The sequence below is a fragment of the Phyllobates terribilis genome, unplaced genomic scaffold (assembly GCF_046119375.1).
Source record: "Phyllobates terribilis strain yellow unplaced genomic scaffold, ASM4611937v1 Scaffold_40__1_contigs__length_11209783, whole genome shotgun sequence".
NCBI classification, from domain to species: Eukaryota; Metazoa; Chordata; class Amphibia; order Anura; family Dendrobatidae; genus Phyllobates; species Phyllobates terribilis.
In genome coordinates this window covers 7,705,264-7,731,259 of record NW_027362800.1, presented here as the reverse complement: position 1 = coordinate 7,731,259, position 25,996 = coordinate 7,705,264, and the positions used below count along the sequence as shown (strand labels likewise).

At 45.9% G+C, this 25,996-nt stretch overlaps 14 non-coding genes and 6 pseudogenes across 14 annotated transcripts; all 20 read left to right on the top strand.

Annotated features, from left to right (window-relative positions):
- The first annotated feature begins 1,085 nt into the window (after nucleotides 1–1,085).
- Nucleotides 1,086–1,276, top strand: LOC141189272 (U2 spliceosomal RNA). The gene has a single exon (XR_012263337.1). It is a non-coding gene; the product is annotated as a U2 spliceosomal RNA (small nuclear RNA).
- Nucleotides 1,277–2,395: 1,119 nt separating this feature from the next.
- Nucleotides 2,396–2,487, top strand: LOC141186246 (U2 spliceosomal RNA; annotated as a pseudogene).
- A 796-nt stretch (nucleotides 2,488–3,283) lies between these two features.
- On the top strand, nucleotides 3,284–3,464 carry LOC141185932 (U2 spliceosomal RNA; annotated as a pseudogene).
- Nucleotides 3,465–4,587: 1,123 nt separating this feature from the next.
- Nucleotides 4,588–4,778, top strand: LOC141189271 (U2 spliceosomal RNA). Its single transcript, XR_012263336.1, has one exon. It is a non-coding gene; the product is annotated as a U2 spliceosomal RNA (small nuclear RNA).
- A 1,122-nt stretch (nucleotides 4,779–5,900) lies between these two features.
- On the top strand, nucleotides 5,901–6,091 carry LOC141189270 (U2 spliceosomal RNA). The gene has a single exon (XR_012263335.1). It is a non-coding gene; the product is annotated as a U2 spliceosomal RNA (small nuclear RNA).
- Nucleotides 6,092–7,212: 1,121 nt separating this feature from the next.
- LOC141189269 (U2 spliceosomal RNA) lies at nucleotides 7,213–7,403 on the top strand. Its single transcript, XR_012263334.1, has one exon. It is a non-coding gene; the product is annotated as a U2 spliceosomal RNA (small nuclear RNA).
- Nucleotides 7,404–8,523: 1,120 nt separating this feature from the next.
- On the top strand, nucleotides 8,524–8,714 carry LOC141189268 (U2 spliceosomal RNA). The gene has a single exon (XR_012263333.1). It is a non-coding gene; the product is annotated as a U2 spliceosomal RNA (small nuclear RNA).
- A 1,119-nt stretch (nucleotides 8,715–9,833) lies between these two features.
- LOC141186245 (U2 spliceosomal RNA) lies at nucleotides 9,834–9,925 on the top strand (annotated as a pseudogene).
- Nucleotides 9,926–10,721: 796 nt separating this feature from the next.
- On the top strand, nucleotides 10,722–10,902 carry LOC141185931 (U2 spliceosomal RNA; annotated as a pseudogene).
- A 1,123-nt stretch (nucleotides 10,903–12,025) lies between these two features.
- LOC141189266 (U2 spliceosomal RNA) lies at nucleotides 12,026–12,216 on the top strand. Its single transcript, XR_012263331.1, has one exon. It is a non-coding gene; the product is annotated as a U2 spliceosomal RNA (small nuclear RNA).
- Nucleotides 12,217–13,337: 1,121 nt separating this feature from the next.
- LOC141189264 (U2 spliceosomal RNA) lies at nucleotides 13,338–13,528 on the top strand. Its single transcript, XR_012263330.1, has one exon. It is a non-coding gene; the product is annotated as a U2 spliceosomal RNA (small nuclear RNA).
- A 1,121-nt stretch (nucleotides 13,529–14,649) lies between these two features.
- LOC141189263 (U2 spliceosomal RNA) lies at nucleotides 14,650–14,840 on the top strand. Its single transcript, XR_012263329.1, has one exon. It is a non-coding gene; the product is annotated as a U2 spliceosomal RNA (small nuclear RNA).
- Nucleotides 14,841–15,955: 1,115 nt separating this feature from the next.
- On the top strand, nucleotides 15,956–16,146 carry LOC141189262 (U2 spliceosomal RNA). The gene has a single exon (XR_012263328.1). It is a non-coding gene; the product is annotated as a U2 spliceosomal RNA (small nuclear RNA).
- A 1,117-nt stretch (nucleotides 16,147–17,263) lies between these two features.
- LOC141186244 (U2 spliceosomal RNA) lies at nucleotides 17,264–17,355 on the top strand (annotated as a pseudogene).
- A 789-nt stretch (nucleotides 17,356–18,144) lies between these two features.
- Nucleotides 18,145–18,323, top strand: LOC141185745 (U2 spliceosomal RNA; annotated as a pseudogene).
- A 1,127-nt stretch (nucleotides 18,324–19,450) lies between these two features.
- LOC141189261 (U2 spliceosomal RNA) lies at nucleotides 19,451–19,641 on the top strand. Its single transcript, XR_012263327.1, has one exon. It is a non-coding gene; the product is annotated as a U2 spliceosomal RNA (small nuclear RNA).
- A 1,120-nt stretch (nucleotides 19,642–20,761) lies between these two features.
- LOC141185355 (U2 spliceosomal RNA) lies at nucleotides 20,762–20,952 on the top strand. Its single transcript, XR_012260025.1, has one exon. It is a non-coding gene; the product is annotated as a U2 spliceosomal RNA (small nuclear RNA).
- Nucleotides 20,953–22,073: 1,121 nt separating this feature from the next.
- On the top strand, nucleotides 22,074–22,264 carry LOC141185411 (U2 spliceosomal RNA). The gene has a single exon (XR_012260076.1). It is a non-coding gene; the product is annotated as a U2 spliceosomal RNA (small nuclear RNA).
- A 1,125-nt stretch (nucleotides 22,265–23,389) lies between these two features.
- LOC141189260 (U2 spliceosomal RNA) lies at nucleotides 23,390–23,580 on the top strand. Its single transcript, XR_012263326.1, has one exon. It is a non-coding gene; the product is annotated as a U2 spliceosomal RNA (small nuclear RNA).
- Nucleotides 23,581–24,696: 1,116 nt separating this feature from the next.
- Nucleotides 24,697–24,887, top strand: LOC141184538 (U2 spliceosomal RNA). Its single transcript, XR_012259284.1, has one exon. It is a non-coding gene; the product is annotated as a U2 spliceosomal RNA (small nuclear RNA).
- The last annotated feature ends 1,109 nt before the right edge of the window (nucleotides 24,888–25,996 follow it).

The window sequence follows — 25,996 nt, the reverse complement described above, 5'->3', positions numbered from 1 at the left end:
TCAATGCTTTTTGTTCATTTTGCTTGTTTGTCGGATTTTGGGATGGACTCTTTGGCTTTGCTTTTCTTCTCCTCATTGGATTTTTCATGTTAAAAGTTGCAGAAGCCAGATGACAAGCTCATTTTGGTTCAACTTCAGCAACTGTGCATTGCATTGCCATGTAATGTAATGTAATGCAATGCTATCTATCTAGCTCTCCCTCTATACTTCCTTTTGGATAAACAGACATATTAGGCAAGCATTTTGGAGCTTTCACCTAAATAACTACAGGTGGTGAGATAAGCTGCACAATATAATTGACCTTTCAGTATATTGTTGCACACACACCATCTATTTAGCAAATGCCCTTGTTATCAACAGCAGCCTTTTAAACTCACCTGAGCTAACAGGTATGTGAGCTGGTTACTCTGCTGCGCTTAAAATTTCTTTTTTGGTTTGCTACAATGCCTTTTCTGAAACGTTGTCTCCCTCTGCTGGAACACTGACTTCTTTCATTTAATGCCTGCAGACTATAAAAGAGAAACCAACCCAAAAAGTTTGGTTGATTAGTCTGTGGCATTCTTTTAAACTGTTGCTTATGGCGGTCTCTGTGAGCTTCTCAGTGACATTCAGCCATCCAGGTATCCCGCCTGCAGTAGACGGAATGTGGCAATGGAACGCTGGCTGCGCGTGTCATAATAGGCTCTGAGCCTTTATATACCTGCGCACAGCAGCAGCCACCTTCAGTCTGCTGCTGGACAGCCAGCAGCAGCAGCAGCAGGAGAGGTAATTAATCAGCAACCCTCCTGCTAAGGGTAGACAGCTGTTCGTTCCACCCCCCCCCCCGCCTTAATTGGTTCTCCTCCCTTCCAACGGTGTTCAGGCGGGTGGGAACAGCCGGGGGTTGAGGGTACTGTGCTAAAAGAGGTGGAGTTATGCAGATCTAAAACGCGTGGATTGCAGCAGCAGCAAGCCGAAAAGTGCAGGCATGTGAGGGATCTAGAGGTTGACAGCATGTCTTCTTAACGGGAGTCCGGGTGGCCATCTCCACAAATGGACTTTTCAGAATCCTTGGGTGGCACCGTAGTCGGAAACCAATTCTGGTTATCGCTTCTCGGCCTTTTGGCTAAGATCAAGTGTAGTATCTGTTCTTATCAGTTTAATATCTGATACGTCCCCTATCTGGGGACCATATATTAAATGGATTTTTAGAACAGGGAGATGGAAAAAGAGCTTGCTCTGTCCACTCCACGCATTGACCTGGTATTGCAGTATCTCCAGGACCGGTGCACCCCTTCTTTAATGCAGTTTCTAAAATCAGAAAGAATTGAATTCAATGCTTTTTGTTCATTTTGCTTGTTTGTCGGATTTTGGGATGGACTCTTTGGCTTTGCTTTTCTTCTCCTCATTGGATTTTTCATGTTAAAAGTTGCAGAAGCCAGATGACAAGCTCATTTTGGTTCAACTTCAGCAACTGTGCATTGCATTGCCATGTAATGTAATGTAATGCAATGCTATCTATCTAGCTCTCCCTCTATACTTCCTTTTGGATAAACAGACATATTAGGCAAGCATTTTGGAGCTTTCACCTAAATAACTACAGGTGGTGAGATAAGCTGCACAATATAATTGACCTTTCAGTATATTGTTGCACACACACCATCTATTTAGCAAATGCCCTTGTTATCAACAGCAGCCTTTTAAACTCACCTGAGCTAACAGGTATGTGAGCTGGTTACTCTGCTGCGCTTAAAATTTCTTTTTTGGTTTGCTACAATGCCTTTTCTGAAACGTTGTCTCCCTCTGCTGGAACACTGACTTCTTTCATTTAATGCCTGCAGACTATAAAAGAGAAACCAACCCAAAAAGTTTGGTTGATTAGTCTGTGGCATTCTTTTAAACTGTTGCTTATGGCGGTCTCTGTGAGCTTCTCAGTGACATTCAGCCATCCAGGTATCCCGCCTGCAGTAGACGGAATGTGGCAATGGAACGCTGGCTGCGCGTGTCATAATAGGCTCTGAGCCTTTATATACCTGCGCACAGCAGCAGCCACCTTCAGTCTGCTGCTGGACAGCCAGCAGCAGCAGCAGCAGGAGAGGTAATTAATCAGCAACCCTCCTGCTAAGGGTAGACAGCTGCTCGTTCCACCCCCCCCCGCCTTAATTGGTTCTCCTCCCTTCCAACGGTGTTGAGGCGGGTGGGAACAGCCGGGGGTTGAGGGTACTGTGCTAAAAGAGGTGGAGTTATGCAGATCTAAAATGCGTGGATTGCAGCAGCAGCAAGCCGAAAAGTGCAGGCATGTGAGGGATCTAGAGGTTGACAGCATGTCTTCTTAACGGGAGTCCAGGTGGCCATCTCCACAAATGGACTTTTCAGAATCCTTGGGTGGCACCGTAGTCGGAAACCAATTCTGGTTATCGCTTCTCGGCCTTTTGGCTAAGATCAAGTGTAGTATCTTTCGAAAAGGCGGTTTTGGATGTTGGCCGCCCTAGTAGATTGATACATTATGCACACTGGGGTTTAGGCGCTTGTTAGTACGCCAGGTGGCTAATATAGTCATCTGGTGGAAAGCATGGCCCCCCAGGATCGACGCCATTGGGCCGGGGAAGATCGAAAGCCCGAAGTGTGAAGTGCCCCAGGAGTGGTGACCCTGGGGTGCCTCAACTCACTGGGATTGGGAACCCCACTTGAGTTTATGGCACATTTGCACTAGCACTTCAATATTTCTTTCTTCACACACACCCTTATTCCGGGCCTTCTGGCCTTAGGATGGGGAATTTTTCAATTCCCGGTCGAAGGTCCGGGCAGTATTATACTGTGAAACCTTCACTATTTATTTAATTTTTTTGTCACTGTGTGTCCACTTTTTCACGTGTGTCCACGTCCTTACTAGGATTTTGTCGGGATGCGGTTCCCTTACGGGTTCCTCTCTTGGCAGGTCTAGGGGGGGAGTGTGTGGCCATCAGGTTCCGCTCCCCCCTGAACCCCCCTGGCTCTCCTCTTTCTGGAGGAGAGCGTTGTTGGCTCCCCTCTTCCGGGAGGGGAGCACAGTCTTTGGCTCCCAGTGCCTTGCTCGGGTGAGAACTCGGGCAGGTGCTGGGGGTAAGATTGGGTCGCCTCTGGCTCCGGCTGGAGGTGGCTATTTGTCCCTGTTCCTCGCTGTGGCCTTCTGGCTCGGAGGGACGGGGAATGGTTTGGGGGACTCTTCTCCTTTTGGAGAGGGTTTCAAGAAGACCAGCATCCTAGTGCACTTTTTTTGTGGCACTTGTCACTTTTTTAAGCGCACTCGGGTTTTGTACACGAATTCGGGCTTTCGAAAAAAAAAAAAAAAATCTGTTCTTATCAGTTTAATATCTGATACGTCCCCTATCTGGGGACCATATATTAAATGGATTTTTAGAACAGGGAGATGGAAAAAGAGCTTGCTCTGTCCACTCCACGCATTGACCTGGTATTGCAGTATCTCCAGGACCGGTGCACCCCTTCTTTAATGCAGTTTCTAAAATCAGAAAGAATTGAATTCAATGCTTTTTGTTCATTTTGCTTGTTTGTCGGATTTTGGGATGGACTCTTTGGCTTTGCTTTTCTTCTCCTCATTGGATTTTTCATGTTAAAAGTTGCAGAAGCCAGATGACAAGCTCATTTTGGTTCAACTTCAGCAACTGTGCATTGCATTGCCATGTAATGTAATGTAATGCAATGCTATCTATCTAGCTCTCCCTCTATACTTCCTTTTGGATAAACAGACATATTAGGCAAGCATTTTGGAGCTTTCACCTAAATAACTACAGGTGGTGAGATAAGCTGCACAATATAATTGACCTTTCAGTATATTGTTGCACACACACCATCTATTTAGCAAATGCCCTTGTTATCAACAGCAGCCTTTTAAACTCACCTGAGCTAACAGGTATGTGAGCTGGTTACTCTGCTGCGCTTAAAATTTCTTTTTTGGTTTGCTACAATGCCTTTTCTGAAACGTTGTCTCCCTCTGCTGGAACACTGACTTCTTTCATTTAATGCCTGCAGACTATAAAAGAGAAACCAACCCAAAAAGTTTGGTTGATTAGTCTGTGGCATTCTTTTAAACTGTTGCTTATGGCGGTCTCTGTGAGCTTCTCAGTGACATTCAGCCATCCAGGTATCCCGCCTGCAGTAGACGGAATGTGGCAATGGAACGCTGGCTGCGCGTGTCATAATAGGCTCTGAGCCTTTATATACCTGCGCACAGCAGCAGCCACCTTCAGTCTGCTGCTGGACAGCCAGCAGCAGCAGCAGCAGCAGGAGAGGTAATTAATCAGCAACCCTCCTGCTAAGGGTAGACAGCTGCTCGTTCCACCCCCCCCCCGCCTTAATTGGTTCTCTTCCCTTCCAACGGTGTTGAGGCGGGTGGGAACAGCCGGGGGTTGAGGGTACTGTGCTAAAAGAGGTGGAGTTATGCAGATCTAAAACGCGTGGATTGCAGCAGCAGCAAGCCGAAAAGTGCAGGCATGTGAGGGATCTAGAGGTTGACAGCATGTCTTCTTAACGGGAGTCCAGGTGGCCATCTCCACAAATGGACTTTTCAGAATCCTTGGGTGGCACCGTAGTCGGAAACCAATTCTGGTTATCGCTTCTCGGCCTTTTGGCTAAGATCAAGTGTAGTATCTGTTCTTATCAGTTTAATATCTGATACGTCCCCTATCTGGGGACCATATATTAAATGGATTTTTAGAACAGGGAGATGGAAAAAGAGCTTGCTCTGTCCACTCCACGCATTGACCTGGTATTGCAGTATCTCCAGGACCGGTGCACCCCTTCTTTAATGCAGTTTCTAAAATCAGAAAGAATTGAATTCAATGCTTTTTGTTCATTTTGCTTGTTTGTCGGATTTTGGGATGGACTCTTTGGCTTTGCTTTTCTTCTCCTCATTGGATTTTTCATGTTAAAAGTTGCAGAAGCCAGATGACAAGCTCATTTTGGTTCAACTTCAGCAACTGTGCATTGCATTGCCATGTAATGTAATGTAATGCAATGCTATCTATCTAGCTCTCCCTCTATACTTCCTTTTGGATAAACAGACATATTAGGCAAGCATTTTGGAGCTTTCACCTAAATAACTACAGGTGGTGAGATAAGCTGCACAATATAATTGACCTTTCAGTATATTGTTGCACACACACCATCTATTTAGCAAATGCCCTTGTTATCAACAGCAGCCTTTTAAACTCACCTGAGCTAACAGGTATGTGAGCTGGTTACTCTGCTGCGCTTAAAATTTCTTTTTTGGTTTGCTACAATGCCTTTTCTGAAACGTTGTCTCCCTCTGCTGGAACACTGACTTCTTTCATTTAATGCCTGCAGACTATAAAAGAGAAACCAACCCAAAAAGTTTGGTTGATTAGTCTGTGGCATTCTTTTAAACTGTTGCTTATGGCGGTCTCTGTGAGCTTCTCAGTGACATTCAGCCATCCAGGTATCCCGCCTGCAGTAGACGGAATGTGGCAATGGAACGCTGGCTGCGCATGTCATAATAGGCTCTGAGCCTTTATATACCTGCGCACAGCAGCAGCCACCTTCAGTCTGCTGCTGGACAGCCAGCAGCAGCAGCAGCAGGAGAGGTAATTAATCAGCAACCCTCCTGCTAAGGGTAGACAGCTGCTCGTTCCACCCCCCCCCCCCGCCTTAATTGGTTCTCCTCCCTTCCAACGGTGTTGAGGCGGGTGGGAACAGCCGGGGGTTGAGGGTACTGTGCTAAAAGAGGTGGAGTTATGCAGATCTAAAACGCGTGGATTGCAGCAGCAGCAAGCCGAAAAGTGCAGGCATGTGAGGGATCTAGAGGTTGACAGCATGTCTTCTTAACGGGAGTCCAGGTGGCCATCTCCACAAATGGACTTTTCAGAATCCTTGGGTGGCACCGTAGTCGGAAACCAATTCTGGTTATCGCTTCTCGGCCTTTTGGCTAAGATCAAGTGTAGTATCTGTTCTTATCAGTTTAATATCTGATACGTCCCCTATCTGGGGACCATATATTAAATGGATTTTTAGAACAGGGAGATGGAAAAAGAGCTTGCTCTGTCCACTCCACGCATTGACCTGGTATTGCAGTATCTCCAGGACCGGTGCACCCCTTCTTTAATGCAGTTTCTAAAATCAGAAAGAATTGAATTCAATGCTTTTTGTTCATTTTGCTTGTTTGTCGGATTTTGGGATGGACTCTTTGGCTTTGCTTTTCTTCTCCTCATTGGATTTTTCATGTTAAAAGTTGCAGAAGCCAGATGACAAGCTCATTTTGGTTCAACTTCAGCAACTGTGCATTGCATTGCCATGTAATGTAATGTAATGCAATGCTATCTATCTAGCTCTCCCTCTATACTTCCTTTTGGATAAACAGACATATTAGGTAAGCATTTTGGAGCTTTCACCTAAATAACTACAGGTGGTGAGATAAGCTGCACAATATAATTGACCTTTCAGTATATTGTTGCACACACACCATCTATTTAGCAAATGCCCTTGTTATCAACAGCAGCCTTTTAAACTCACCTGAGCTAACAGGTATGTGAGCTGGTTACTCTGCTGCGCTTAAAATTTCTTTTTTGGTTTGCTACAATGCCTTTTCTGAAACGTTGTCTCCCTCTGCTGGAACACTGACTTCTTTCATTTAATGCCTGCAGACTATAAAAGAGAAACCAACCCAAAAAGTTTGGTTGATTAGTCTGTGGCATTCTTTTAAACTGTTGCTTATGGCGGTCTCTGTGAGCTTCTCAGTGACATTCAGCCATCCAGGTATCCCGCCTGCAGTAGACGGAATGTGGCAATGGAACGCTGGCTGCGCGTGTCATAATAGGCTCTGAGCCTTTATATACCTGCGCACAGCAGCAGCCACCTTCAGTCTGCTGCTGGACAGCCAGCAGCAGCAGCAGCAGGAGAGGTAATTAATCAGCAACCCTCCTGCTAAGGGTAGACAGCTGCTCGTTCCACCCCCCCCCCCGCCTTAATTGGTTCTCCTCCCTTCCAACGGTGTTGAGGCGGGTGGGAACAGCCGGGGGTTGAGGGTACTGTGCTAAAAGAGGTGGAGTTATGCAGATCTAAAACGCGTGGATTGCAGCAGCAGCAAGCCGAAAAGTGCAGGCATGTGAGGGATCTAGAGGTTGACAGCATGTCTTCTTAACGGGAGTCCAGGTGGCCATCTCCACAAATGGACTTTTCAGAATCCTTGGGTGGCACCGTAGTCGGAAACCAATTCTGGTTATCGCTTCTCGGCCTTTTGGCTAAGATCAAGTGTAGTATCTGTTCTTATCAGTTTAATATCTGATACGTCCCCTATCTGGGGACCATATATTAAATGGATTTTTAGAACAGGGAGATGGAAAAAGAGCTTGCTCTGTCCACTCCACGCATTGACCTGGTATTGCAGTATCTCCAGGACCGGTGCACCCCTTCTTTAATGCAGTTTCTAAAATCAGAAAGAATTGAATTCAATGCTTTTTGTTCATTTTGCTTGTTTGTCGGATTTTGGGATGGACTCTTTGGCTTTGCTTTTCTTCTCCTCATTGGATTTTTCATGTTAAAAGTTGCAGAAGCCAGATGACAAGCTCATTTTGGTTCAACTTCAGCAACTGTGCATTGCATTGCCATGTAATGTAATGTAATGCAATGCTATCTATCTAGCTCTCCCTCTATACTTCCTTTTGGATAAACAGACATATTAGGCAAGCATTTTGGAGCTTTCACCTAAATAACTACAGGTGGTGAGATAAGCTGCACAATATAATTGACCTTTCAGTATATTGTTGCACACACACCATCTATTTAGCAAATGCCCTTGTTATCAACAGCAGCCTTTTAAACTCACCTGAGCTAACAGGTATGTGAGCTGGTTACTCTGCTGCGCTTAAAATTTCTTTTTTGGTTTGCTACAATGCCTTTTCTGAAACGTTGTCTCCCTCTGCTGGAACACTGACTTCTTTCATTTAATGCCTGCAGACTATAAAAGAGAAACCAACCCAAAAAGTTTGGTTGATTAGTCTGTGGCATTCTTTTAAACTGTTGCTTATGGCGGTCTCTGTGAGCTTCTCAGTGACATTCAGCCATCCAGGTATCCCGCCTGCAGTAGACGGAATGTGGCAATGGAACGCTGGCTGCGCGTGTCATAATAGGCTCTGAGCCTTTATATACCTGCGCACAGCAGCAGCCACCTTCAGTCTGCTGCTGGACAGCCAGCAGCAGCAGCAGCAGGAGAGGTAATTAATCAGCAACCCTCCTGCTAAGGGTAGACAGCTGTTCGTTCCACCCCCCCCCCGCCTTAATTGGTTCTCCTCCCTTCCAACGGTGTTCAGGCGGGTGGGAACAGCCGGGGGTTGAGGGTACTGTGCTAAAAGAGGTGGAGTTATGCAGATCTAAAACGCGTGGATTGCAGCAGCAGCAAGCCGAAAAGTGCAGGCATGTGAGGGATCTAGAGGTTGACAGCATGTCTTCTTAACGGGAGTCCGGGTGGCCATCTCCACAAATGGACTTTTCAGAATCCTTGGGTGGCACCGTAGTCGGAAACCAATTCTGGTTATCGCTTCTCGGCCTTTTGGCTAAGATCAAGTGTAGTATCTGTTCTTATCAGTTTAATATCTGATACGTCCCCTATCTGGGGACCATATATTAAATGGATTTTTAGAACAGGGAGATGGAAAAAGAGCTTGCTCTGTCCACTCCACGCATTGACCTGGTATTGCAGTATCTCCAGGACCGGTGCACCCCTTCTTTAATGCAGTTTCTAAAATCAGAAAGAATTGAATTCAATGCTTTTTGTTCATTTTGCTTGTTTGTCGGATTTTGGGATGGACTCTTTGGCTTTGCTTTTCTTCTCCTCATTGGATTTTTCATGTTAAAAGTTGCAGAAGCCAGATGACAAGCTCATTTTGGTTCAACTTCAGCAACTGTGCATTGCATTGCCATGTAATGTAATGTAATGCAATGCTATCTATCTAGCTCTCCCTCTATACTTCCTTTTGGATAAACAGACATATTAGGCAAGCATTTTGGAGCTTTCACCTAAATAACTACAGGTGGTGAGATAAGCTGCACAATATAATTGACCTTTCAGTATATTGTTGCACACACACCATCTATTTAGCAAATGCCCTTGTTATCAACAGCAGCCTTTTAAACTCACCTAAGCTAACAGGTATGTGAGCTGGTTACTCTGCTGCGCTTAAAATTTCTTTTTTGGTTTGCTACAATGCCTTTTCTGAAACGTTGTCTCCCTCTGCTGGAACACTGACTTCTTTCATTTAATGCCTGCAGACTATAAAAGAGAAACCAACCCAAAAAGTTTGGTTGATTAGTCTGTGGCATTCTTTTAAACTGTTGCTTATGGCGGTCTCTGTGAGCTTCTCAGTGACATTCAGCCATCCAGGTATCCCGCCTGCAGTAGACGGAATGTGGCAATGGAACGCTGGCTGCGCGTGTCATAATAGGCTCTGAGCCTTTATATACCTGCGCACAGCAGCAGCCACCTTCAGTCTGCTGCTGGACAGCCAGCAGCAGCAGCAGCAGGAGAGGTAATTAATCAGCAACCCTCCTGCTAAGGGTAGACAGCTGCTCGTTCCACCCCCCCCCGCCTTAATTGGTTCTCCTCCCTTCCAACGGTGTTGAGGCGGGTGGGAACAGCCGGGGGTTGAGGGTACTGTGCTAAAAGAGGTGGAGTTATGCAGATCTAAAATGCGTGGATTGCAGCAGCAGCAAGCCGAAAAGTGCAGGCATGTGAGGGATCTAGAGGTTGACAGCATGTCTTCTTAACGGGAGTCCAGGTGGCCATCTCCACAAATGGACTTTTCAGAATCCTTGGGTGGCACCGTAGTCGGAAACCAATTCTGGTTATCGCTTCTCGGCCTTTTGGCTAAGATCAAGTGTAGTATCTTTCGAAAAGGCGGTTTTGGATGTTGGCCGCCCTAGTAGATTGATACATTATGCACACTGGGGTTTAGGCGCTTGTTAGTACGCCAGGTGGCTAATATAGTCATCTGGTGGAAAGCATGGCCCCCCAGGATCGACGCCATTGGGCCGGGGAAGATCGAAAGCCTGAAGTGTGAAGTGCCCCAGGAGTGGTGACCCTGGGGTGCCTCAACTCACTGGGATTGGGAACCCCACTTGAGTTTATGGCACATTTGCACTAGCACTTCAATATTTCTTTCTTCACACACACCCTTATTCCGGGCCTTCTGGCCTTAGGATGGGGAATTTTTCAATTCCCGGTCGAAGGTCCGGGCAGTATTATACTGTGAAACCTTCACTATTTATTTAATTTTTTTGTCACTGTGTGTCCACTTTTTCACGTGTGTCCACGTCCTTACTAGGATTTTGTCGGGATGCGGTTCCCTTACGGGTTCCTCTCTTGGCAGGTCTAGGGGGGGAGTGTGTGGCCATCAGGTTCCGCTCCCCCCTGAACCCCCCTGGCTCTCCTCTTTCTGGAGGAGAGCGTTGTTGGCTCCCCTCTTCCGGGAGGGGAGCACAGTCTTTGGCTCCCAGTGCCTTGCTCGGGTGAGAACTCGGGCAGGTGCTGGGGGTAAGATTGGGTCGCCTCTGGCTCCGGCTGGAGGTGGCTATTTGTCCCTGTTCCTCGCTGTGGCCTTCTGGCTCGGAGGGACGGGGAATGGTTTGGGGGACTCTTCTCCTTTTGGAGAGGGTTTCAAGAAGACCAGCATCCTAGTGCACTTTTTTTGTGGCACTTGTCACTTTTTTAAGCGCACTCGGGTTTTGTACACGAATTCGGGCTTTCGAAAAAAAAAAAAAAAATCTGTTCTTATCAGTTTAATATCTGATACGTCCCCTATCTGGGGACCATATATTAAATGGATTTTTAGAACAGGGAGATGGAAAAAGAGCTTGCTCTGTCCACTCCACGCATTGACCTGGTATTGCAGTATCTCCAGGACCGGTGCACCCCTTCTTTAATGCAGTTTCTAAAATCAGAAAGAATTGAATTCAATGCTTTTTGTTCATTTTGCTTGTTTGTCGGATTTTGGGATGGACTCTTTGGCTTTGCTTTTCTTCTCCTCATTGGATTTTTCATGTTAAAAGTTGCAGAAGCCAGATGACAAGCTCATTTTGGTTCAACTTCAGCAACTGTGCATTGCATTGCCATGTAATGTAATGTAATGCAATGCTATCTATCTAGCTCTCCCTCTATACTTCCTTTTGGATAAACAGACATATTAGGCAAGCATTTTGGAGCTTTCACCTAAATAACTACAGGTGGTGAGATAAGCTGCACAATATAATTGACCTTTCAGTATATTGTTGCACACACACCATCTATTTAGCAAATGCCCTTGTTATCAACAGCAGCCTTTTAAACTCACCTGAGCTAACAGGTATGTGAGCTGGTTACTCTGCTGCGCTTAAAATTTCTTTTTTGGTTTGCTACAATGCCTTTTCTGAAACGTTGTCTCCCTCTGCTGGAACACTGACTTCTTTCATTTAATGCCTGCAGACTATAAAAGAGAAACCAACCCAAAAAGTTTGGTTGATTAGTCTGTGGCATTCTTTTAAACTGTTGCTTATGGCGGTCTCTGTGAGCTTCTCAGTGACATTCAGCCATCCAGGTATCCCGCCTGCAGTAGACGGAATGTGGCAATGGAACGCTGGCTGCGCGTGTCATAATAGGCTCTGAGCCTTTATATACCTGCGCACAGCAGCAGCCACCTTCAGTCTGCTGCTGGACAGCCAGCAGCAGCAGCAGCAGCAGGAGAGGTAATTAATCAGCAACCCTCCTGCTAAGGGTAGACAGCTGCTCGTTCCACCCCCCCCCCGCCTTAATTGGTTCTCTTCCCTTCCAACGGTGTTGAGGCGGGTGGGAACAGCCGGGGGTTGAGGGTACTGTGCTAAAAGAGGTGGAGTTATGCAGATCTAAAACGCGTGGATTGCAGCAGCAGCAAGCCGAAAAGTGCAGGCATGTGAGGGATCTAGAGGTTGACAGCATGTCTTCTTAACGGGAGTCCAGGTGGCCATCTCCACAAATGGACTTTTCAGAATCCTTGGGTGGCACCGTAGTCGGAAACCAATTCTGGTTATCGCTTCTCGGCCTTTTGGCTAAGATCAAGTGTAGTATCTGTTCTTATCAGTTTAATATCTGATACGTCCCCTATCTGGGGACCATATATTAAATGGATTTTTAGAACAGGGAGATGGAAAAAGAGCTTGCTCTGTCCACTCCACGCATTGACCTGGTATTGCAGTATCTCCAGGACCGGTGCACCCCTTCTTTAATGCAGTTTCTAAAATCAGAAAGAATTGAATTCAATGCTTTTTGTTCATTTTGCTTGTTTGTCGGATTTTGGGATGGACTCTTTGGCTTTGCTTTTCTTCTCCTCATTGGATTTTTCATGTTAAAAGTTGCAGAAGCCAGATGACAAGCTCATTTTGGTTCAACTTCAGCAACTGTGCATTGCATTGCCATGTAATGTAATGTAATGCAATGCTATCTATCTAGCTCTCCCTCTATACTTCCTTTTGGATAAACAGACATATTAGGCAAGCATTTTGGAGCTTTCACCTAAATAACTACAGGTGGTGAGATAAGCTGCACAATATAATTGACCTTTCAGTATATTGTTGCACACACACCATCTATTTAGCAAATGCCCTTGTTATCAACAGCAGCCTTTTAAACTCACCTGAGCTAACAGGTATGTGAGCTGGTTACTCTGCTGCGCTTAAAATTTCTTTTTTGGTTTGCTACAATGCCTTTTCTGAAACGTTGTCTCCCTCTGCTGGAACACTGACTTCTTTCATTTAATGCCTGCAGACTATAAAAGAGAAACCAACCCAAAAAGTTTGGTTGATTAGTCTGTGGCATTCTTTTAAACTGTTGCTTATGGCGGTCTCTGTGAGCTTCTCAGTGACATTCAGCCATCCAGGTATCCCGCCTGCAGTAGACGGAATGTGGCAATGGAACGCTGGCTGCGCATGTCATAATAGGCTCTGAGCCTTTATATACCTGCGCACAGCAGCAGCCACCTTCAGTCTGCTGCTGGACAGCCAGCAGCAGCAGCAGCAGGAGAGGTAATTAATCAGCAACCCTCCTGCTAAGGGTAGACAGCTGCTCGTTCCACCCCCCCCCCCGCCTTAATTGGTTCTCCTCCCTTCCAACGGTGTTGAGGCGGGTGGGAACAGCCGGGGGTTGAGGGTACTGTGCTAAAAGAGGTGGAGTTATGCAGATCTAAAACGCGTGGATTGCAGCAGCAGCAAGCCGAAAAGTGCAGGCATGTGAGGGATCTAGAGGTTGACAGCATGTCTTCTTAACGGGAGTCCAGGTGGCCATCTCCACAAATGGACTTTTCAGAATCCTTGGGTGGCACCGTAGTCGGAAACCAATTCTGGTTATCGCTTCTCGGCCTTTTGGCTAAGATCAAGTGTAGTATCTGTTCTTATCAGTTTAATATCTGATACGTCCCCTATCTGGGGACCATATATTAAATGGATTTTTAGAACAGGGAGATGGAAAAAGAGCTTGCTCTGTCCACTCCACGCATTGACCTGGTATTGCAGTATCTCCAGGACCGGTGCACCCCTTCTTTAATGCAGTTTCTAAAATCAGAAAGAATTGAATTCAATGCTTTTTGTTCATTTTGCTTGTTTGTCGGATTTTGGGATGGACTCTTTGGCTTTGCTTTTCTTCTCCTCATTGGATTTTTCATGTTAAAAGTTGCAGAAGCCAGATGACAAGCTCATTTTGGTTCAACTTCAGCAACTGTGCATTGCATTGCCATGTAATGTAATGTAATGCAATGCTATCTATCTAGCTCTCCCTCTATACTTCCTTTTGGATAAACAGACATATTAGGTAAGCATTTTGGAGCTTTCACCTAAATAACTACAGGTGGTGAGATAAGCTGCACAATATAATTGACCTTTCAGTATATTGTTGCACACACACCATCTATTTAGCAAATGCCCTTGTTATCAACAGCAGCCTTTTAAACTCACCTGAGCTAACAGGTATGTGCGCTGGTTACTCTGCTGCGCTTAAAATTTCTTTTTTGGTTTGCTACAATGCCTTTTCTGAAACGTTGTCTCCCTCTGCTGGAACACTGACTTCTTTCATTTAATGCCTGCAGACTATAAAAGAGAAACCAACCCAAAAAGTTTGGTTGATTAGTCTGTGGCATTCTTTTAAACTGTTGCTTATGGCGGTCTCTGTGAGCTTCTCAGTGACATTCAGCCATCCAGGTATCCCGCCTGCAGTAGACGGAATGTGGCAATGGAACGCTGGCTGCGCGTGTCATAATAGGCTCTGAGCCTTTATATACCTGCGCACAGCAGCAGCCACCTTCAGTCTGCTGCTGGACAGCCAGCAGCAGCAGCAGCAGGAGAGGTAATTAATCAGCAACCCTCCTGCTAAGGGTAGACAGCTGCTCGTTCCACCCCCCCCCCCGCCTTAATTGGTTCTCCTCCCTTCCAACGGTGTTGAGGCGGGTGGGAACAGCCGGGGGTTGAGGGTACTGTGCTAAAAGAGGTGGAGTTATGCAGATCTAAAACGCGTGGATTGCAGCAGCAGCAAGCCGAAAAGTGCAGGCATGTGAGGGATCTAGAGGTTGACAGCATGTCTTCTTAACGGGAGTCCAGGTGGCCATCTCCACAAATGGACTTTTCAGAATCCTTGGGTGGCACCGTAGTCGGAAACCAATTCTGGTTATCGCTTCTCGGCCTTTTGGCTAAGATCAAGTGTAGTATCTGTTCTTATCAGTTTAATATCTGATACGTCCCCTATCTGGGGACCATATATTAAATGGATTTTTAGAACAGGGAGATGGAAAAAGAGCTTGCTCTGTCCACTCCACGCATTGACCTGGTATTGCAGTATCTCCAGGACCGGTGCACCCCTTCTTTAATGCAGTTTCTAAAATCAGAAAGAATTGAATTCAATGCTTTTTGTTCATTTTGCTTGTTTGTCGGATTTTGGGATGGACTCTTTGGCTTTGCTTTTCTTCTCCTCATTGGATTTTTCATGTTAAAAGTTGCAGAAGCCAGATGACAAGCTCATTTTGGTTCAACTTCAGCAACTGTGCATTGCATTGCCATGTAATGTAATGTAATGCAATGCTATCTATCTAGCTCTCCCTCTATACTTCCTTTTGGATAAACAGACATATTAGGCAAGCATTTTGGAGCTTTCACCTAAATAACTACAGGTGGTGAGATAAGCTGCACAATATAATTGACCTTTCAGTATATTGTTGCACACACACCATCAATTTAGCAAATGCCCTTGTTATCAACAGCAGCCTTTTAAACTCACCTGAGCTAACAGGTATGTGAGCTGGTTACTCTGCTGCGCTTAAAATTTCTTTTTTGGTTTGCTACAATGCCTTTTCTGAAACGTTGTCTCCCTCTGCTGGAACACTGACTTCTTTCATTTAATGCCTGCAGACTATAAAAGAGAAACCAGCCCAAAAAGTTTGGTTGATTAGTCTGTGGCATTCTTTTAAACTGTTGCTTATGGCGGTCTCTGTGAGCTTCTCAGTGATATTCAGCCATCCAGGTATCCCGCCTGCAGTAGACGGAATGTGGCAATGGAACACTGGCTGCGCGTGTCATAATAGGCTCTGAGCCTTTATATACCTGCGCACAGCAGCAGCCACCTTCAGTCTGCTGCTGGACAGCCAGCAGCAGCAGGAGAGGTAATTAATCAGCAACCCTCCTGCTAAGGGTAGACAGCTGCTCGTTCCACCCCCCCCCCCGCCTTAATTGGTTCTCCTCCCTTCCAACGGTGTTGAGGCGGGTGGGAACAGCCGGGGGTTGAGGGTACTGTGCTAAAAGAGGTGGAGTTATGCAGATCTAAAACGCGTGGATTGCAGCAGCAGCAAGCCGAAAAGTGCAGGCATGTGAGGGATCTAGAGGTTGACAGCATGTCTTCTTAACGGGAGTCCAGGTGGCCATCTCCACAAATGGACTTTTCAGAATCCTTGGGTGGCACCGTAGTCGGAAACCAATTCTGGTTATCGCTTCTCGGCCTTTTGGCTAAGATCAAGTGTAGTATCTGTTCTTATCAGTTTAATATCTGATACGTCCCCTATCTGGGGACCATATATTAAATGGATTTTTAGAACAGGGAGATGGAAAAAGAGCTTGCTCTGTCCACTCCACGCATTGACCTGGTATTGCAGTATCTCCAGGACCGGTGCACCCCTTCTTTAATGCAGTTTCTAAAATCAGAAAGAATTGAATTCAATGCTTTTTGTTCATTTTGCTTGTTTGTCGGATTTTGGGATGGACTCTTTGGCTTTGCTTTTCTTCTCCTCATTGGATTTTTCATGTTAAAAGTTGCAGAAGCCAGATGACAAGCTCATTTTGGTTCAACTTCAGCAACTGTGCATTGCATTGCCATGTAATGTAATGTAATGCAATGCTATCTATCTAGCTCTCCCTCTATACTTCCTTTTGGATAAACAGACATATTAGGCAAGCATTTTGGAGCTTTCACCTAAATAACTACAGGTGGTGAGATAAGCTGCACAATATAATTGACCTTTCAGTATATTGTTGCACACACACCATCTATTTAGCAAATGCCCTTGTTATCAACAGCAGCCTTTTAAACTCACCTGAGCTAACAGGTATGTGAGCTGGTTACTCTGCTGCGCTTAAAATTTCTTTTTTGGTTTGCTACAATGCCTTTTCTGAAACGTTGTCTCCCTCTGCTGGAACACTGACTTCTTTCATTTAATGCCTGCAGACTATAAAAGAGAAACCAACCCAAAAAGTTTGGTTGATTAGTCTGTGGCATTCTTTTAAACTGTTGCTTATGGCGGTCTCTGTGAGCTTCTCAGTGACATTCAGCCATCCAGGTATCCCGCCTGCAGTAGACGGAATGTGGCAATGGAACGCTGGCTGCGCGTGTCATAATAGGCTCTGAGCCTTTATATACCTGCGCACAGCAGCAGCTACCTTCAGTCTGCTGCTGGACAGCCAGCAGCAGCAGCAGGAGAGGTAATTAATCAGCAACCCTCCTGCTAAGGGTAGACAGCTGCTCGTTCCACCCCCCCCCCGCCTTAATTGGTTCTCCTCCCTTCCAACGGTGTTGAGGCGGGTGGGAACAGCCGGGGGTTGAGGGTACTGTGCTAAAAGAGGTGGAGTTATGCAGATCTAAAACGCGTGGATTGCAGCAGCAGCAAGCCGAAAAGTGCAGGCATGTGAGGGATCTAGAGGTTGACAGCATGTCTTCTTAACGGGAGTCCAGGTGGCCATCTCCACAAATGGACTTTTCAGAATCCTTGGGTGGCACCGTAGTCGGAAACCAATTCTGGTTATCGCTTCTCGGCCTTTTGGCTAAGATCAAGTGTAGTATCTTTCGAAAAGGCGGTTTTGGATGTTGGCCGCCCTAGTAGATTGATACATTATGCACACTGGGGTTTAGGCGCTTGTTAGTACGCCAGGTGGCTAATATAGTCATCTGGTGGAAAGCATGGCCCCCCAGGATCGACGCCATTGGGCCGGGGAAGATCGAAAGCCCGAAGTGTGAAGTGCCCCAGGAGTGGTGACCCTGGGGTGCCTTAACTCACTGGGATTGGGAACCCCACTTGAGTTTATGGCACATTTGCACAAGCACTTCAAATTTTCTTTCTTCGCACACACCCTTATTCCGGGCCTTCTGGCCTTAGGATGGGGAATTTTTCAATTCCCGGTCGAAGGTCCGGGCAGTATTATACTGTGAAACCTTCACTATTTATTTAATTTCTTTGTCACTGTGTGTCCACTTATTCACGTGTGTCACGTCCTTCTAGGATTTTGTCGGGATGCGGTTCCCTTACGGGTTCCTCTCTTGGCAGGTCTAGGGGGGGAGTGTGTGGCCATCAGGTTCCGCTCCCCCCTGAACCCCCCTGGCTCTCCTCTTTCGGGAGGAGAGCGTTGTTGGCTCCCCTCTTCCGGGAGGGGAGCACAGTCTTTGGCTCCCAGTGCCTTGCTCGGGTGAGAACTCGGGCAGGTGCTGGGGGTCAGATTGGGTCGCCTCTGGCTTCGGCTGGAGGTGGCTTTTTGTCCCTGTTCCTCGCTGTGGCCTTTTGGCTCGGAGGGACGGGGAATGGTTTGGGGGACCCTTCTCCTTTTGGAGAGGGTTTCAAGAAGACCAGCATCCTAGTGCACTTTTTTTGTGGCACTTGTCACTTTTTTAAGCGCACTCGGGTTTTGTACACGAATTCGGGCTTTCGATAAAAAAATCTGTTCTTATCAGTTTAATATCTGATACGTCCCCTATCTGGGGACCATATATTAAATGGATTTTTAGAACAGGGAGATGGAAAAAGAGCTTGCTCTGTCCACTCCACGCATTGACCTGGTATTGCAGTATCTCCAGGACCGGTGCACCCCTTCTTTAATGCAGTTTCTAAAATCAGAAAGAATTGAATTCAATGCTTTTTGTTCATTTTGCTTGTTTGTCGGATTTTGGGATGGACTCTTTGGCTTTGCTTTTCTTCTCCTCATTGGATTTTTCATGTTAAAAGTTGCAGAAGCCAGATGACAAGCTCATTTTGGTTCAACTTCAGCAACTGTGCATTGCATTGCCATGTAATGTAATGTAATGCAATGCTATCTATCTAGCTCTCCCTCTATACTTCCTTTTGGATAAACAGACATATTAGGCAAGCATTTTGGAGCTTTCACCTAAATAACTACAGGTGGTGAGATAAGCTGCACAATATAATTGACCTTTCAGTATATTGTTGCACACACACCATCTATTTAGCAAATGCCCTTGTTATCAACAGCAGCCTTTTAAACTCACCTGAGCTAACAGGTATGTGAGCTGGTTACTCTGCTGCGCTTAAAATTTCTTTTTTGGTTTGCTACAATGCCTTTTCTGAAACGTTGTCTCCCTCTGCTGGAACACTGACTTCTTTCATTTAATGCCTGCAGACTATAAAAGAGAAACCAACCCAAAAAGTTTGGTTGATTAGTCTGTGGCATTCTTTTAAACTGTTGCTTATGGCGGTCTCTGTGAGCTTCTCAGTGACATTCAGCCATCCAGGTATCCCGCCTGCAGTAGACGGAATGTGGCAATGGAACGCTGGCTGCGCATGTCATAATAGGCTCTGAGCCTTTATATACCTGCGCACAGCAGCAGCCACCTTCAGTCTGCTGCTGGACAGCCAGCAGCAGCAGCAGCAGGAGAGGTAATTAATCAGCAACCCTCCTGCTAAGGGTAGACAGCTGCTCGTTCCACCCCCCCCCCCCCCCCCGCCTTAATTGGTTCTCCTCCCTTCCAACGGTGTTGAGGCGGGTGGGAACAGCCGGGGGTTGAGGGTACTGTGCTAAAAGAGGTGGAGTTATGCAGATCTAAAACGCGTGGATTGCAGCAGCAGCAAGCCGAAAAGTGCAGGCATGTGAGGGATCTAGAGGTTGACAGCATGTCTTCTTAACGGGAGTCCAGGTGGCCATCTCCACAAATGGACTTTTCAGAATCCTTGGGTGGCACCGTAGTCGGAAACCAATTCTGGTTATCGCTTCTCGGCCTTTTGGCTAAGATCAAGTGTAGTATCTGTTCTTATCAGTTTAATATCTGATACGTCCCCTATCTGGGGACCATATATTAAATGGATTTTTAGAACAGGGAGATGGAAAAAGAGCTTGCTCTGTCCACTCCACGCATTGACCTGGTATTGCAGTATCTCCAGGACCGGTGCACCCCTTCTTTAATGCAGTTTCTAAAATCAGAAAGAATTGAATTCAATGCTTTTTGTTCATTTTGCTTGTTTGTCGGATTTTGGGATGGACTCTTTGGCTTTGCTTTTCTTCTCCTCATTGGATTTTTCATGTTAAAAGTTGCAGAAGCCAGATGACAAGCTCATTTTGGTTCAACTTCAGCAACTGTGCATTGCATTGCCATGTAATGTAATGTAATGCAATGCTATCTATCTAGCTCTCCCTCTATACTTCCTTTTGGATAAACAGACATATTAGGCAAGCATTTTGGAGCTTTCACCTAAATAACTACAGGTGGTGAGATAAGCTGCACAATATAATTGACCTTTCAGTATATTGTTGCACACACACCATCTATTTAGCAAATGCCCTTGTTATCAACAGCAGCCTTTTAAACTCACCTGAGCTAACAGGTATGTGAGCTGGTTACTCTGCTGCGCTTAAAATTTCTTTTTTGGTTTGCTACAATGCCTTTTCTGAAACGTTGTCTCCCTCTGCTGGAACACTGACTTCTTTCATTTAATGCCTGCAGACTATAAAAGAGAAACCAACCCAAAAAGTTTGGTTGATTAGTCTGTGGCATTCTTTTAAACTGTTGCTTATGGCGGTCTCTGTGAGCTTCTCAGTGACATTCAGCCATCCAGGTATCCCGCCTGCAGTAGACGGAATGTGGCAATGGAACGCTGGCTGCGCGTGTCATAATAGGCTCTGAGCCTTTATATACCTGCGCACAGCAGCAGCCACCTTCAGTCTGCTGCTGGACAGCCAGCAGCAGCAGCAGTAGGAGAGGTAATTAATCAGCAACCCTCCTGCTAAGGGTAGACAGCTGCTCGTTCCACCCCCCCCCCGCCTTAATTGGTTCTCCTCCCTTCCAACGGTGTTGAGGCGGGTGGGAACAGCCGGGGGTTGAGGGTACTGTGCTAAAAGAGGTGGAGTTATGCAGATCTAAAACGCGTGGATTGCAGCAGCAGCAAGCCGAAAAGTGCAGGCATGTGAGGGATCTAGAGGTTGACAGCATGTCTTCTTAACGGGAGTCCAGGTGGCCATCTCCACAAATGGACTTTTCAGAATCCTTGGGTGGCACCGTAGTCGGAAACCAATTCTGGTTATCGCTTCTCGACCTTTTGGCTAAGATCAAGTGTAGTATCTGTTCTTATCAGTTTAATATCTGATACGTCCCCTATCTGGGGACCATATATTAAATGGATTTTTAGAACAGGGAGATGGAAAAAGAGCTTGCTCTGTCCACTCCACGCATTGACCTGGTATTGCAGTATCTCCAGGACCGGTGCACCCCTTCTTTAATGCAGTTTCTAAAATCAGAAAGAATTGAATTCAATGCTTTTTGTTCATTTTGCTTGTTTGTCGGATTTTGGGATGGACTCTTTGGCTTTGCTTTTCTTCTCCTCATTGGATTTTTCATGTTAAAAGTTGCAGAAGCCAGATGACAAGCTCATTTTGGTTCAACTTCAGCAACTGTGCATTGCATTGCCATGTAATGTAATGTAATGCAATGCTATCTATCTAGCTCTCCCTCTATACTTCCTTTTGGATAAACAGACATATTAGGCAAGCATTTTGGAGCTTTCACCTAAATAACTACAGGTGGTGAGATAAGCTGCACAATATAATTGACCTTTCAGTATATTGTTGCACACACACCATCTATTTAGCAAATGCCCTTGTTATCAACAGCAGCCTTTTAAACTCACCTGAGCTAACAGGTATGTGAGCTGGTTACTCTGCTGCGCTTAAAATTTCTTTTTTGGTTTGCTACAATGCCTTTTCTGAAACGTTGTCTCCCTCTGCTGGAACACTGACTTCTTTCATTTAATGCCTGCAGACTATAAAAGAGAAACCAACCCAAAAAGTTTGGTTGATTAGTCTGTGGCATTCTTTTAAACTGTTGCTTATGGCGGTCTCTGTGAGCTTCTCAGTGACATTCAGCCATCCAGGTATCCCGCCTGCAGTAGACGGAATGTGGCAATGGAACGCTGGCTGCGCGTGTCATAATAGGCTCTGAGCCTTTATATACCTGCGCACAGCAGCAGCCACCTTCAGTCTGCTGCTGGACAGCCAGCAGCAGCAGCAGCAGGAGAGGTAATTAATCAGCAACCCTCCTGCTAAGGGTAGACAGCTGCTCGTTCCACCCCCCCCCCCGCCTTAATTGGTTCTCCTCCCTTCCAACGGTGTTGAGGCGGGTGGGAACAGCCGGGGGTTGAGGGTACTGTGCTAAAAGAGGTGGAGTTATGCAGATCTAAAACGCGTGGATTGCAGCAGCAGCAAGCCGAAAAGTGCAGGCATGTGAGGGATCTAGAGGTTGACAGCATGTCTTCTTAATGGGAGTCCAGGTGGCCATCTCCACAAATGGACTTTTCAGAATCCTTGGGTGGCACCGTAGTCGGAAACCAATTCTGGTTATCGCTTCTCGGCCTTTTGGCTAAGATCAAGTGTAGTATCTGTTCTTATCAGTTTAATATCTGATACGTCCATTATCTGGGGACCATATATTAAATGGATTTTTAGAACAGGGAGATGGAAAAAGAGCTTGCTCTGTCCACTCCACGCATTGACCTGGTATTGCAGTATCTCCAGGACCGGTGCACCCCTTCTTTAATGCAGTTTCTAAAATCAGAAAGAATTTAATTCAATGCTTTTTGTTCATTTTGCTTGTTTGTCGGATTTTGGGATGGACTCTTTGGCTTTGCTTTTCTTCTCCTCATTGGATTTTTCATGTTAAAAGTTGCAGAAGCCAGATGACAAGCTCATTTTGGTTCAACTTCAGCAACTGTGCATTGCATTGCCATGTAATGTAATGTAATGCAATGCTATCTATCTAGCTCTCCCTCTATACTTCCTTTTGGATAAACAGACATATTAGGCAAGCATTTTGGAGCTTTCACCTAAATAACTACAGGTGGTGAGATAAGCTGCACAATATAATTGACCTTTCAGTATATTGTTGCACACACACCATCTATTTAGCAAATGCCCTTGTTATCAACAGCAGCCTTTTAAACTCACCTGAGCTAACAGGTATGTGAGCTGGTTACTCTGCTGCGCTTAAAATTTCTTTTTTGGTTTGCTACAATGCCTTTTCTGAAACGTTGTCTCTCTCTGCTGGAACACTGACTTCTTTCATTTAATGCCTGCAGACTATAAAAGAGAAACCAACCCAAAAAGTTTGGTTGATTAGTCTGTGGCATTCTTTTAAACTGTTGCTTATGGCGGTCTCTGTGAGCTTCTCAGTGACATTCAGCCATCCAGGTATCCCGCCTGCAGTAGACGGAATGTGGCAATGGAACGCTGGCTGCGCGTGTCATAATAGGCTCTGAGCCTTTATATACCTGCGCACAGCAGCAGCCACCTTCAGTCTGCTGCTGGACAGCCAGTAGCAGCAGCAGCAGGAGAGGTAATTAATCAGCAACCCTCCTGCTAAGGGTAGACAGCTGCTCGTTCCACCCCCCCCCCCCCCCGCCTTAATTGGTTCTCCTCCCTTCCAACGGTGTTGAGGCGGGTGGGAACAGCCGGGGGTTGAGGGTACTGTGCTAAAAGAGGTGGAGTTATGCAGATCTAAAACGCGTGGATTGCAGCAGCAGCAAGCCGAAAAGTGCAGGCATGTGAGGGATCTAGAGGTTGACAGCATGTCTTCTTAACGGGAGTCCAGGTGGCCATCTCCACAAATGGACTTTTCAGAATCCTTGGGTGGCACCGTAGTCGGAAACCAATTCTGGTTATCGCTTCTCGGCCTTTTGGCTAAGATCAAGTGTAGTATCTGTTCTTATCAGTTTAATATCTGATACGTCCCCTATCTGGGGACCATATATTAAATGGATTTTTAGAACAGGGAGATGGAAAAAGAGCTTGCTCTGTCCACTCCACGCATTGACCTGGTATTGCAGTATCTCCAGGACCGGTGCACCCCTTCTTTAATGCAGTTTCTAAAATCAGAAAGAATTGAATTCAATGCTTTTTGTTCATTTTGCTTGTTTGTCGGATTTTGGGATGGACTCTTTGGCTTTGCTTTTCTTCTCCTCATTGGATTTTTCATGTTAAAAGTTGCAGAAGCCAGATGACAAGCTCATTTTGGTTCAACTTCAGCAACTGTGCATTGCATTGCCATGTAATGTAATGCAATGCTATCTATCTAGCTCTCCCTCTATACTTCCTTTTGGATAAACAGACATATTAGGCAAGCATTTTGGAGCTTTCACCTAAATAACTACAGGTGGTGAGATAAGCTGCACAATATAATTGACCTTTCAGTATATTGTTGCACACACACCATCTATTTAGCAAATGCCCTTGTTATCAACAGCAGCCTTTTAAACTCACCTGAGCTAACAGGTATGTGAGCTGGTTACTCTGCTGCGCTTAAAATTTCTTTTTTGGTTTGCTACAATGCCTTTTCTGAAACGTTGTCTCCCTCTGCTGGAACACTGACTTCTTTCATTTAATGCCTGCAGACTATAAAAGAGAAACCAACCCAAAAAGTTTGGTTGATTAGTCTGTGGCATTCTTTTAAACTGTTGCTTATGGCGGTCTCTGTGAGCTTCTCAGTGACATTCAGCCATCCAGGTATCCCGCCTGCAGTAGACGGAATGTGGCAATGGAACGCTGGCTGCGCGTGTCATAATAGGCTCTGAGCCTTTATATACCTGCGCACAGCAGCAGCCACCTTCAGTCTGCTGCTGGACAGCCAGCAGCAGCAGCAGCAGGAGAGGTAATTAATCAGCAACCCTCCTGCTAAGGGTAGACAGCTGCTCGTTCCACCCCCCCCCCCGCCTTAATTGGTTCTCCTCCCTTCCAACGGTGTTGAGGCGGGTGGGAACACCCGGGGGTTGAGGGTACTGTGCTAAAAGAGGTGGAGTTATGCAGATCTAAAACGCGTGGATTGCAGCAGCAGCAAGCCGAAAAGTGCAGGCATGTGAGGGATCTAGAGGTTGACAGCATGTCTTCTTAACGGGAGTCCAGGTGGCCATCTCCACAAATGGACTTTTCAGAATCCTTGGGTGGCACCGTAGTCGGAAACCAATTCTGGTTGTCGCTTCTCGGCCTTTTGGCTAAGATCAAGTGTAGTATCTGTTCTTATCAGTTTAATATCTGATACGTCCCCTATCTGGGGACCATATATTAAATGGATTTTTAGAACAGGGAGATGGAAAAAGAGCTTGCTCTGTCCACTCCACGCATTGACCTGGTATTGCAGTATCTCCAGGACCGGTGCACCCCTTCTTTAATGCAGTTTCTAAAATCAGAAAGAATTGAATTCAATGCTTTTTGTTCATTTTGCTTGTTTGTCGGATTTTGGGATGGACTCTTTGGCTTTGCTTTTCTTCTCCTCATTGGATTTTTCATGTTAAAAGTTGCAGAAGCCAGATGACAAGCTCATTTTGGTTCAACTTCAGCAACTGTGCATTGCATTGCCATGTAATGTAATGTAATGCAATGCTATCTATCTAGCTCTCCCTCTATACTTCCTTTTGGATAAACAGACATATTAGGCAAGCATTTTGGAGCTTTCACCTAAATAACTACAGGTGGTGAGATAAGCTGCACAATATAATTGACCTTTCAGTATATTGTTGCACACACACCATCTATTTAGCAAATGCCCTTGTTATCAACAGCAGCCTTTTAAACTCACCTGAGCTAACAGGTATGTGAGCTGGTTACTCTGCTGCGCTTAAAATTTCTTTTTTGGTTTGCTACAATGCCTTTTCTGAAACGTTGTCTCCCTCTGCTGGAACACTGACTTCTTTCATTTAATGCCTGCAGACTATAAAAGAGAAACCAACCCAAAAAGTTTGGTTGATTAGTCTGTGGCATTCTTTTAAACTGTTGCTTATGGCGGTCTCTGTGAGCTTCTCAGTGACATTCAGCCATCCAGGTATCCCGCCTGCAGTAGACGGAATGTGGCAATGGAACGCTGGCTGCGCGTGTCATAATAGGCTCTGAGCCTTTATATACCTGCGCACAGCAGCAGCCACCTTCAGTCTGCTGCTGGACAGCCAGCAGCAGCAGCAGCAGGAGAGGTAATTAATCAGCAACCCTCCTGCTAAGGGTAGACAGCTGCTCGTTCCACCCCCCCCCCCCCGCCTTAATTGGTTCTCCTCCCTTCCAACGGTGTTGAGGCGGGTGGGAACAGCCGGGGGTTGAGGGTACTGTGCTAAAAGAGGTGGAGTTATGCAGATCTAAAACGCGTGGATTGCAGCAGCAGCAAGCCGAAAAGTGCAGGCATGTGAGGGATCTAGAGGTTGACAGCATGTCTTCTTAACGGGAGTCCAGGTGGCCATCTCCACAAATGGACTTTTCAGAATCCTTGGGTGGCACCGTAGTCGGA